The sequence below is a fragment of the Chanodichthys erythropterus genome, chromosome 20 (assembly GCF_024489055.1).
Source record: "Chanodichthys erythropterus isolate Z2021 chromosome 20, ASM2448905v1, whole genome shotgun sequence".
In the NCBI taxonomy this organism is placed as follows: Eukaryota; Metazoa; Chordata; class Actinopteri; order Cypriniformes; family Xenocyprididae; genus Chanodichthys; species Chanodichthys erythropterus.
Window position 1 is genome coordinate 20,690,929 of NC_090240.1, and position 13,252 is coordinate 20,704,180.

The following is a 13,252-nucleotide window of genomic DNA, read 5'->3' on the forward strand; positions in this document are numbered from 1 at the left end:
TGATAAGATCAAACATGTATTATATCACACATTACATACCTCCACCCGGATTGGGTATAGGTGTGTCTCTTATATGTACAAGAATGAGGAATACCACACTTTGAAAGAAAGAAAAAAACTTGGCAAACATTATCAGCAGATCATCATAAAACATGCACTTGATTAGACTTTCTATTATGTTTGTGTTCTCATCACATTAGTGAAGAATGTGAAATATGGGGAGGTTGGAAAACCGTCACATTCCTCCCTTTTTCAGGCCGGCTTTATTCTGTTTCCTTCTCAGCAGGTTTCTCGAGATCCAAAGACATAAAATGCAATGTTTTCTTTTCTGTCTTTTATAACGTATACCCTGTCATTGGCGTGCGTATGACGTGAGCTGGCGTGTGTGCCGTGCCAAACGTGTTATTAAAGTCACCTATTTACCGGCATATTCCGCCCTCGCCACTTCATGCAAAAGGGCAAGACTGTTGTTTACTCTGCGCCGGAGATGTTGCACAGGGGTTTGATCTGGGGAGTTGATAGGAGCGGCAATTTAAAGAGAGGACACTGCAGCTCCCAACAAAAACAATTAAAGGAAAATGAAAGGCAGCCCCTACGGGTTAAAAATAGAAAATTAGCAACATGGATGCTGGAATGCACGGCTCCCCCTCATCCCAAACTTACGGGGCCTGCATTGTTATGTGCGATCAGATCTGCCAGTTCCTCCTCTAAGCTCCTTGTCACATTTTGACTTAATGAAGTGCAACTTAGAAGGGAATTGGGTTCATCATGCTAGTCGCACGATGCTCCCTTGTTGTAGCAAACAGGGGCGGCGTGGGACCAGAGCGCTACAGCGCGAGTCGTTATCATTCCGGTCAGTCTGTTTAACACAAAATTAAACAAAGAACTAATTAGTGCCTCATGAATTAATAACTGCACTGTTGCCGAGTAGAAGTTAGGTTGCTGAGGGGAGATATAAAATAAGTAGGAAGATCAGGTTAGAATTATTATTACTTTTTCGGTTGCTTGTGCTCTCAAGGTTAGAAAACTTTGCCAGTTGCCACAGTCTCTAATTTGGGTGTTTGTTTTTCTTCATATATTTGTATGCGTGTATTAACTTTTTCTTCACATGATAGCTGAACTGTTGGCTGGGCTTAAAGTCCCCATGCTTGATGTGTGTTTGGGTGGACCTTTTCAATGTCATTCCAATTGGCTATAGTTACATTACTCAACGATGAACTATGATTTGCTACTTGTTAGTTGGATGCATATGGTATTAGGGGGCGGAGTTTTCTTAATAAAAACAATCTGATTGAACAAAAATTTGTGTAGTGCAGGATGAGTCATCAACAATAAACCACAATTTGCTACTTGTTAGTTGGTTTCGGATGGTATTAGGGGGCAGAGTTTTCTTATTAAAAAGCATCCTATTAGACATAAATCTGTGAAGTGCAGGATGAGTCATTAATATTTTGGGCCTGTTTTCCTGGAAGAGAAAGACTGTGAATTTTAAATGTGTATATTTGGTAAAAGTTGACTTTGTCAGTTTTGAGAAGTGCACTAACATATAGATGGACAAAAACAGGTGGATAAAAGCCACAAAACTCTCTGTGATGAAAAAGCTCAATATACTGCATTAAATTGAAGTTTTGCATGAAAAAAAGCCAGATTAACATATTAGGCTTGTCATAGGTTATCTGAGTAATTTTTTTAGTGTTAAAATACATTATCTTACCCTATTGTAATATGCAGAGACAACTATAAATAGGTTGTTCTCTGCAAACAACTATAAATAGTATACACAAGCTATAAAAACATTGCTTTGTTTGTTTGAGCATCCCAACCAGCCGACACGGCAACATTGGTTCGACCAATCACGTGAGTTTGAGGCAGGGCTATCGTTATGTTTGATCAAAGGCAGGAAGGGAAAATGTTTTGGAAACCTGTGTGAACAATAATTATTTAATTAAAGCTAATTTAACAGTTTCATTTGGTGTCCCTAGTGGCACAAAAATGACACATCACTTTTAAACAAACATTAAAGTGATACAGTTATGTTACACAGTTCAAGTTCAATGCATTTCAGTGTCTGAAGTTGGAATAACTGAGAATTACTCTGCTGTGTGCTCATCTCATAGCGTTAAACAATACTTATCTCTCTCTCTCATCCACGCTCAGTTAGGCTCTGCTGTTCAAACCACATATATCACCAGACATCTCATCATGGATGTTTGCTTACAGAGGAATCAGAAGAAAGTGGTCACAGTTGGCTTGGCTTTACTGCCCACTGTAATATGAGTGTTGTGCTGGCCTTGGTTAATGCACGCTGGCCAAGGTCATAGTGGCTAATAAAATCCTCCCTCAATCAGATTTTAGGATTACTGATTCTAAGTAAATTATCATCGGCAAGCTGCGTTAGAATATTTGTGAAAAACTGGCTAACTGATGGCACACCTGCTCTCCTGGGCTGAGATGAGTAATGTAAGGGGGGTTTCTGTCACCTGTCAGTCCCCACCAACTGCGACACCATACAGTAGCATTCTGTGTGTACGTAATGGGTCATGACGGGGGCCGTTTGAGAGCCTTTTGTTCAGTCAGCACTGAGTTTCTGCACCCAGAATGCTAAAGGGGACGACAAATCTTCACATTTAGACAATTCAGCCAATATGCGCTCTGTGTGGATATGGGGGTATTAATGGAGTGTTTTATGTAATGACTGATAAATAGATGTTTGGATTCTATTTACTCTAAAGTTTTTTTTTCTCTCTGTCTTGCAGATGAAGTAAGCCTGTGAGTGAAGTGACTTTTTCCGTCAGAGAGAGAGAGAGAGAGAGGTAAGGGAAGCGTGCATGATGGTTCATGTTTAATCGTGTTAACCCCAGCCCTCCCTCACACCCCCCAAAACACACACAGATTATTGCCATGTATTAATTTATTCAAAGATTTATAGGAACAGACTTGTACATATTTTCCCCCTACAGGTTAAAAGGGATGTTTTACCCCAAAATTAAAACATTTTTTGCATTCTGTGTAACATAAAAGGAGAAATGCTGATGTTCTTTTCTATATAAATAAAGTGAAAGGGATCTAGGGCTGTCAAGCTCACACACACACAAAAAAAGTATTTGAAAAAAGTCAATTAAAGTATTTGACGACCATAAAACTATATACTAAAATAAGTGTTTTGTATTTTAATATATATTTAAAATGAAATTTATTTCTGTGATGGCAAAATTGAATTTTTAGCAATTTTTAATATGCTGATTTAGGTTACACTTTATTTTACAGTACAGTTACGGTTAGGGTTAGTTACTTGTAATTATGCATAAACGTAAATGCATAAACGTGTAACTACGGCACTGTAAAATAAAGTGTTACCCCGATTTAATGCTCAAAAAAAAAAAAAAGTCTTATTATTATAGATGTTGAAAACAGTTGTGCAGGCGTAATATTCTTGTGGAACCTGTGACACATTTTCTAGGATTCTATGATGAATAGAAAGTTCAAAAGAACATTTATTGGAAATAGAAATATTTTGTACCAATATACAGTAAATCTCTTTATTGTCCTTTGATCATCCTTTTCAAATTGTATATATATATATATATATATATATATATATATATATATACACACACACACACACACACACACACATAACACTTAAATATTGGAATATAGTGTACAGAGTTCTATGGACCACTTTTTTTTTTTTCTTCATTTTTGAACAAATAGTTCTTATAAGTCAAATCTCTACAATGAATCAGTTGAATCCATTCTCAAATCTGACTGATGTTTCAATAATCCAGTTGCGGAGTTTATAAGATCACTGGAAAGAATGATTATGAATAATATTAATAAAAAAATATAGTGTATGAATAATATGGACACTTTTATGATACTTTAATTATATTTATATTGTACTTTGTGTCCTTTGGAAACTTGAAAACTCCCCATTCACATCCACAGCAAGTACACTTCTGCATTCTTCTCCTTTTGTATTTCACAGAATAAAGAAAGTCATACAGTGAGTGAATAAATGATGGCAAAATGTTTATTTTTCTTCTTTAGGCTTCTTTATCTAACTAACTTGCTCCAGTTTGTTAAATGTGCATGCAGCTTAGCATGCGGTTTTCCATTATCATCATATTTACTGCTTGACAGCTGCCATCTCAATAAGCATAAGATGCCATGCATGATTAATACAACTCATGGAAGTTTACGGACAAAGTTCAGAGCATAAGGATTTGCTCTCCTGGATGAATGACAATGTTTTCCATGGCTTTGCCCGTGGCTCCTGAGTCAGCAGCAATCTCAGTGGAGAGGAGTGATGTTGTGCGTTGTCTTGTGTCAGTCTCGGGGTCATCCTCATGTCCAGGGGGTTCTGGCCTGACCATGATCCGCGGCTCAGAGAAACCAACACCCCTTTGTCCTGCCAGTGTCTTTCATCGCAGGGCGAAATACACACTTGCAGCATCAATCACGGGCAAACTATGTCTAAACAATGTCTCGGCAGCCACCGGCAGTCATGCATGGCTGGGCAGGGAATGGAGAGAGAACAACACAGATCATGCTCTTTGTGTTAGGCGATATGTGGATGAGATGTTCTCCTATTCGAACATCTTTGTTCTTTAGAGCCTTTTAAATCTCATTTTTCTCCTTAGATAACAGTGTTTGGCTTTGCTGTCAGGTAGGGTGCATGGGCGGTATGAGTCATGAGAAAAGGTTAATATAGCATTTTTTATTATTTAACAATTTATAATTTTTATTTAAATATTTCAGAAATGTAATAAATTAAAATGAATAAATGAATTAATTCAATGAATTAAAATAAATTTAAATTAAGCCGCAAGTGTTTTATGTATTACATAAACACGTCTTCATCTAATTTGATTTTTAGTTAACGGACGCAAACCAAGTTGTAAAATTATTCATAACAAATTAATTTTTAAATCTGACTTCAGTTCAAAAACAGGTTCATATAACACTTATAATAAAATACTTAAAACAGCAATACATTAAAAAAATGACTTGAGGAGCCATGTTCAAAGTGATATACTAATTATACTAGTTAAAGGGTTAGTTCACCCAAAAATGAAAATTCTGTCATTTATTACTCACCCTCATGTCGTTCCACAAGACCTTCGTTCATCTTCGGAACATGAATTAAGATCTTTTTGATGAAGTCTGAGAGGGTTCTGTCCGTCCATAGAGATCCACCGCAACTGTCACTCCAAGTTCCAGAAAGGTAGGAAAGACATCATTAAAGTACTTCATGTTACTCCATTGGTTTAAACTCAGTTTTATGAAGCGTCACGAGTGCTTTGTTTGTGCAAAAAAAAAAAAAATATTATCCAAAGCATGATCACTCAACAACGTCAGCTCTTGCGTGAACACAGCACGCATGTGTCGTGAAGTTCTTTTGTAATATTTTTGTAAGTAAAGTGGTAAATAATGTTTTTTTGTGCAAACACAGCACCCGTGTCACTTCATAAAGTTTAGGTTAAACCATTTGAGTCACATGGAGTACTTTAACAATGTCATTCCTACCTTTCTGGACCTTGAAAGTGGTAGTTGCATTGGATCTCTATGGAGGGACAGAAATCTCTCAGACTTCATCAAAAAGACCTTAATTTGTGTTCCGAAGATGAACAAAGAAGATACACTTACGGATGTGGAACGACACGGGGGTGAGTAATAAATGACAGAATTTTAATTTTTTGGTGAACTAACCCTTTAAGCAGTTAGCATGTTATGTCAACACAAAATCACGCTCGTATCAATCAACGAAGCTGTCTATACTGGAAACTCCTGTAGCATTTTGTGCCATACATTTAAACAGTAAAAGAAAATCTCTATCGGTTGATGAATTTCTATGCTATATACCATCATACCCAGGCCTGCTATCAAGTTAAAGAAATGTTTTTCTGCATCTCGGCCTAATAAGCCAGATGCTTTAGTAGTCCCTCTTTGCATTCAGACCTATGACAGTGTGCCAAGCCAGGCAGCCCCAGCATCATGACCCAATTCTCTCCTCATTGCAAACTGAATGGCTGGAGTATAGTTAGCTTAATTGGGTTTTGATATATTTAATTCGGCTAATCAGCCAAACTGGCTCCAACATGGGGCCTTGCATGCCTTTTCCCTTCCCGAAAAGCTCCCAGAGACCAGGCGGGTGCAGCGCAGAAGCCTCCCAGAATGGATTCCCTCTCAAACAGTGGGAAGAAAATTAAACTGCCAAATTTGTTTTTGTTGGTTCAGGCCTTCTGCAGGGAGTTGGAAGGCATTTAATTGCACTTGCTGTGAAGAATTGGATGAGCTGTTTTTAAGACAACAAAAAGCAGGCTCCCTCTCGCTAGACCGCCAAACTGGGCTGTTTTCAGAGATCACTTGGGTCAAATGTAGTGCAAAGACAGATTGCGGAGACTATTCTCTCTTATTTAAGTAATTACAGACATTGATATATTAAACTCTCTTTTATATGGCTCAAGAGAGCATGTATCTGCTGAGTTAGCAACTTACTTATTCAGACTGACTTGTTTTCTTTTGGTATATCAGTCCAAACTGCGATAACAAAAAAGCCATCACTTCTTTTGTATGCCATCCCCTTTTCACGTTTTCTCATTTTCTCCTCGATTTTTTTGGCCTTTGAATTTTTTTCCAGTGTGTCAAAACAAGAAGAGGCTACATGGAAACGGCAGCCCTGTGTAAATATTTATGATGTAACATCTCCATGTGAATAGACTTTCCCTCTAGCCCATCCATCAAATCCGCCACCTCCTCAAATCGCCCCCTCGACCCCCCCCCCCAACACCCGGCCTCCACTTAGGCCGCAGGAAGCCAAGACAGGAGCATCGCGTTCCCCTCGCGCTCAAAGTAATTGTTTTTCTTTTGAACCGGGGCCTCCGGGCCACCACATCTTTTGAGAATGTGGTCGCTTGCCTTTCATAAGCCCTGAAACTTCAAAGCCTATTGGGCTTTTTGTCTCAGTGGTACGTCCACTGGCCCCCAAAATGGTGCGACAGGGAAATGTGATGTAGGTCAAATTACAGCAGTTGCGCTTATAAAAAGCGAAATTTCTTAGCATGTCGATGAAAGGCCTTGGTTACCTCTCATCCTAGATAGCTCAGTCCAAAGTTAACACATGCCAAATGCAAAATAGGATTTTATGATTAAATACCACAAGTAACTTATTACATAAATAAGAAATATATTACATAAATTTATACATTTAATTTATTATTTGTAATTAATTATCCAATAATTATCTAATAATTATTCGCCAATACATTTTCTTGATTCATCCCCCATGGCCAATTAACAAAATTATTTAAAAAAGTAAAGATAAATAAAACTGATATTACATTACATGTAAAGATGAATAATATTTATAATCAGCATTTCTCTCGCATTGTCTGCCTTTTTGTTTTGCAATGCATTCTGGGTCTCTGCAAATTGTACATGCAATGCTGCTTTAGATTTTGGTAAATATGAGATATAGCATAATTAAAGGAACCAATGACTTTCTATCTTCTATAGAACAAAACAGAAGATATTTTGAATTAATAGATTAGACAGAATTTTCATTTTTGGGTAAACTTATCACTTTAAGTTACTTATCTTTTGAAACAGCCTTTATGCCGAGAGCACGTTTGCGATGTCGTATAGCTGCAGCTTGCTTGAATTTGGAACAGAGGGATCTCCTTGGGAAAAATTCCTGGAAATTTGCCTCTTCACAAATCCTTATGTCAATCAGGTTATTGCAGAAAAGCGTAACGAATGCAAACAGATATAGTGACAGGGAGCATCATTGTACAGAAATTCATCTGTTGCATTTGGGCCTGGCGTAAACAGGTGTGGTTTAAGTTTGCTTCTTCCCGGATGTGGCGGATTACAGCCGTCTCCCTTTATGTAATTTCTCTGCACTGGGTGGGAAATTAGGCATTGCAGCGTCTCTCAATAGAGGAGTGCCACTCTGTGCCTTTTTTATCAGAACAGACGGTTGCAAAGATGTAATTATCACCGTCTCTTCCTGATAGACTGTGCAGAAGACTGAAAAGGTAATATGGATTATCACAATAGTTGTACAGCTCAATACTGCTATCTAACTTTATCCATTTATCTGCAATGATGGGAATCCTTTGTGTTGTGCAGCGGTGTAGCATCTATCTAAATAATAAAGGCCATTGTCTCCCTCTTGAAGAGAAGGGATTGTCTTTTTAATTTCAGCGCAGTTTTATTATTGTTAATAATCAAGCTGTGACTGCTCTGTGCAGTTGAAATTGAAATATTAAACCCAAAACATGAAAGTTGAAAGCCAGAGAAAGCTTAGGGAAGTGTAGTATATAGCCATTTTTGTAATTACTTTTAACCAACAGGTCTCAAGGTGATTTCTAGTGGATCTGTGAAGTCAAGTGCACACATGCAAATACTTCACCTTTCATTTTTTGCCAGTATATATCTATTGTTTTATCGTTTATAACCTAACCAACTTCTTTTGTTAATACTTGTTCTTCTTTTAAAATACTGTGGATATTGTGATATGTGTTAGGAAAAGGATGCAGCTATTGAGTGTTAGTGAGAGCTCCTCTTTAATCTTTATCTGTCTTGTGTGTGTCTGCATTTGTGTGACACAAGGACAGCGGGCGCTTTGAAGAACTCATATAGAATAGACAACACTCGTTTTCACCTCTTTCTCACATATTTGGAGTGCCTCTTCTCTCCTGGCAGATCTATTCAAGCTTTCAATACCTTTTTCTCCTTCTCCGTCCCTGCTCCTTTCTCAGCGAGCAGGAGGGTTTTACTTTACCCCTTTGTCATCCTAATTGATTGCATTAACCTTTTGAGTATTGAATTTCCCCTGCATCACACAGAGCACAATGTGGAATATTATCATAATCTCTCCTAGTAATGGACACAGGGCAATCAACGATGCTTTAGGAAAAGTACATCTTTGAAAGATGGAACTGCGTATTATTTTCAATCAAACAGATACCCTGGACTGGCAGGCTTTGAGAAACTTTGATGCTCTTCTGAAGGGTTATGTCTTTTTACATGCCCGACAGTTGACACTTTGAACCATACAGTCTTTAAAACTCAAGCCTACTCGGCTCAATTAAACCATTTTTCCTTAAGATCCCTCTTCTCTTGATGATAATGATATATGAGGAGGAAATTTAATATTCAATTTAACATTATAGTAGGGCATAGTTGGGCATTATATTGCAATTACATCATGGAGATGGCTTTTTATTAATAAAGGGTTTTATATAAATGCATATACACATAGCCTTTTGGCTAACTCATTTGAATGTTGATTAATGTCCATTTCCCTTTTTAAATTAACAAATATACGCACATATATATATATATATATATATATATATATAGCCAAACCAAAAATTATTCAGTCACTAGATATAATTTTTTATATATTTTTACTAGTGGGTGCAGGACACTATAGTTCATTTATGTAAATGAGGATAGCAAAATAAAGTAAACATATTATACCCAAAAATTCTTCATACAGTGGACTACCAGTAAAATTGATAAAAAAATTTGGAATAAAATTTTGGACACTTTGACCTGACCATGTTTTGCTTGAGTGTTATCTGACATAATTAAGAGAATTTTTTTCTGACACAGTTTAACTCTGAGATCTTGTCATATTTTATTACCATTTTTCAATTATAGTCAATAAACTGTAAATGTTCAAGGTGTCTGAATAAATTTTGGTTTGACTGTATATATATATATATATATATATATATATATATATATATATATATATATATATATATATATATATATATATATATATATATATATATATATATATATATATATATATATTTCATTGGTGTGTATATTAATCATTGGTGCGTTATTATAATGAGGAGCTTCCTATGTTGAAAAAGAGACAGTGGATGTCTATTGATATGATAATTTGTGTTTGTGTTGGTGTGGGTGTACAGCCCGGCCACCCGCTCACCTGAAAAGACTCCTGTAGTGTTTTTCCTCTTAGTGCTAGTTTGAAGTCTTAGGGGTCAGGAGATACTGGCTTTAAAGGCAAGATTAGCCTTCTGTTTACTTTGCAATTGCTGGGCCACATTGTTTAATCCCTTTACCCTCTTTACATTTGCCTGTCAGCATTTAGAGGGATGTTTAAGTTCATTCTCTTGTAGATTGTCTCAACAAGGCACTCAAACACGTACATCGTCGCATTAGCGTCACACCCCAAGGGATATTTGAAAGATTTTTGAGTCAAAAATAAAAAAAAATTCATCATTTACTCATCATTTTTCATTTTCCTTCCATTCACACAGTTCACAATGCTGCGTTCCATACAATGAAAGAGGATGGTGACCAAGTCCTGTCAAGCTCCAAAAAATACAAAAAAAGCACCCTAAATGTGTCAAAAAAGTGTTCCAAATGGCTCATTTGTTATTTTCAAAGTACTCTGATGTCATACTTTATCACATCCTGATTTTACAGAGTTAGATATGTTCCTGGTCAACATATTTTATTGATCCAGGAACAACATTCCAAATTTTGTCCTAATGATATCCCTACTGCTAAACCTAATCCTGCCCATAAGTTATCCCTAAAATCGGGAATTGATATGTGAATAACACTGGCTACATTTACATCTAGCTGTACATTTTATTCAACCAAATAATCTGTTAGTAATCAGATTGATGGCTCAATTGGACTGAAAAGCTTTAATATAAACACCTTAATCGATCCAATTGAGCTCGATCCGAATACAGTTTCGATCGGATTGGAAGGGGTGATTTATTCCTTTTACATCCGATCAAAAGGCCACATATATTTACAGTATGATAAAGCTATACAGACTGTAAACATCCCTGCACAAAACAAGTCACATTTGTGCAATGAACGCATATGATGAGCACACTTGATTGGATTGAAAACCAAAACTGGAAAAGACTGTGCATGTGCAATGACATAGAAATGTCGTAATTACATATGACGCACAGAACAAGTTGCAGTTGTTGTTGAAAAAAATAAATGACTGTCGTGTTATTCTAAAATTCTCTGACCACTCATTGTCTGTGATGTGGAGCAAAACTACATCCCATCAGTCCACATTTCTTTATTTTGGGTGCGGGAAGGGGTGTTTTTACTGATTGATAAATATAAGCAGCACGGTACAACGGTTCATGTGTTCGTCAAACATTAAACAGGACCCGAAATAGATAAATATTGTCTGCTCTTTAAAACAATAGAATCTCTGTATATTCGTGCAGTGTGTGCATTACAAAAACTCAATTCTGTTTTAAAGCTTGTGACATATAAACGTGCACATCAACCCGATCACTTTATTTAGCGTTCATGTAAACACTACATTTGGTTTCATCAATCGGAATGAATTAATTCTGATTGAAGCAAAAGTTGTGCATGTAAACATAGCCACTGATGTAGAAGCACCTAACCCTGGTTGTAAGACTAAACTTGACATAAAATCTGACTATATGATTGGAATGTTGTTCTAGTATCAAAACATATGTCAATCTTGGAACATGTTGTACTTGGTGAAATCTACTTTATGTGTGATGAAATTTTATGTTATGTCATACTGGTGTCTTTCTGAGAGAAATAGACTGAAATGAAATTTGTTATTCACTGAAAATCTTCCCCTCTGCCATAGTTCTCAATACTCATTTGTGTAGTTTGAATATACACATAATCAATTTTGACAGATTGTGCTCATTTGGGAATCACATTGGAACCAATGATGTTTAGCATCATTGACATGATATATTTGGATATATAAGATGATTAAAAGTTAGATGACTTAAATGTTTGTATTTTCCTCACTCTATGGTGCTTTTATGTAATTATTGACCATGACAACCCCTGGTCACCAATGACTTTAATTACATATGAAATCATATTTTATAATATTTTATGGTAAAAACAGCATGAACATTCTGCTAAAACATACAGGTTTTGAATGACATGAGTGTGAGTAAATGGTGATTTCTTTTTTATTTTTAAGTGCCCCTATTATGGCATTTGAAAGGTTCCTATTTCTGTTTTGGGAGTCCCCAACAACAGGTTTAAAAGCAAGGTCAAAAAACACTTTCGTTGTCTTATAATATGCATTAACTTATTTGCTCAAAGACTCCCAAACGATTTGCTCAATGATTCATTTTGCCAAACCCCTCGTTTGTGTGAAGCTAATCTGCAGTGATTGGTCAGATGACTTCTGCTGGTTAACATGAAGTACAAAACAGTGCTTGAATCACTTACATTGTATTATAATAATGATGGTGATCCGCTCTGTTCTAAAAATAAAGAGTTGTTTTATGTTTATTTTAGCGAACCTAGCCCACAGCTCTGTGGTAAACACACAAACAGTCAAGATATATATGCGTTAGCCCAACGCAGAAACGTATTGATAAAGCACTGCAGTTGTACACCAAGGTATTGATGTATTCTGTATCATAACTCCAAGTAATAACAAAGAAAAATATTTCACACATTTCTAGACAATTGCGGGCGAACACATATTGCTGTTAGCTGGTTAGCCGGAGACCTACAAGCTGCACAGAGCGTACACAACACACACAACTAAATACGTATTTTGCATGCTACAGAGAACATAACAGCAACAATTATTAATCATACTTATAGGTTGTAATTCGGAGGAGGAAGAAGCTGGTCCAAGTAAACAGGGTACAGACCCATCCTTCAATAACAACCGGCTTGAGAATCCCTCGTTGAGCACATTTAGGTTGAATAAGCAGTTGTCAGTAAAAAGATGGGAACACAGCACAAGGTTCGGGCTGTACTGCTGTGGTATCATTGTAAATATGAACTTTAACCATTGATTCTTCACGCATTGGTGGTGTTTGAGGAGTTTTCTCAAAGTTTTCTCTGGTGTCTGCATGTGCAATAAGTGGGTAGGCATTATGCTAATGTTTCATTTTGACGTCACAATGAAACGGCTTGGGATTCGTTTTACAAACGACTCGTGTAATTGACTCAGAAACGACTCTTACTTTTGAGAGACAATAACTTATAATAACAGATTTAAAACTTTGCAGGATGTTTTCATTCAGAGTTATGTTACACTACATGAAAGGTAATTTTCAAAAATCCGTAATAGGGGCACTTTAAATCAGATTACAGATCTTTTTAATCAAATCTCACATATATATTTTTTTATATTTGATCCCAGAAAACTCATTATATATAATTTATATTTACAGTATGATAAAGCTATAAAGACTGTAAACATCCCTGA

At 36.4% G+C, this 13,252-nt stretch overlaps 1 protein-coding gene across 11 annotated transcripts in view; it reads left to right on the top strand.

Moving 5' to 3' along the window:
• Window positions 1-13,252, top strand: part of casz1 (castor zinc finger 1) — a 266,705-nt gene that overhangs the window by 163,476 nt on the left and 89,977 nt on the right. For all 11 annotated transcript variants that reach the window (XM_067372059.1, XM_067372060.1, XM_067372062.1 and 8 more), the window contains one exon: window positions 2,757-2,813. The gene's annotated coding sequence lies outside the window, so the exon portion shown is untranslated. The remainder of the gene's footprint in view (window positions 1-2,756; window positions 2,814-13,252) is intronic.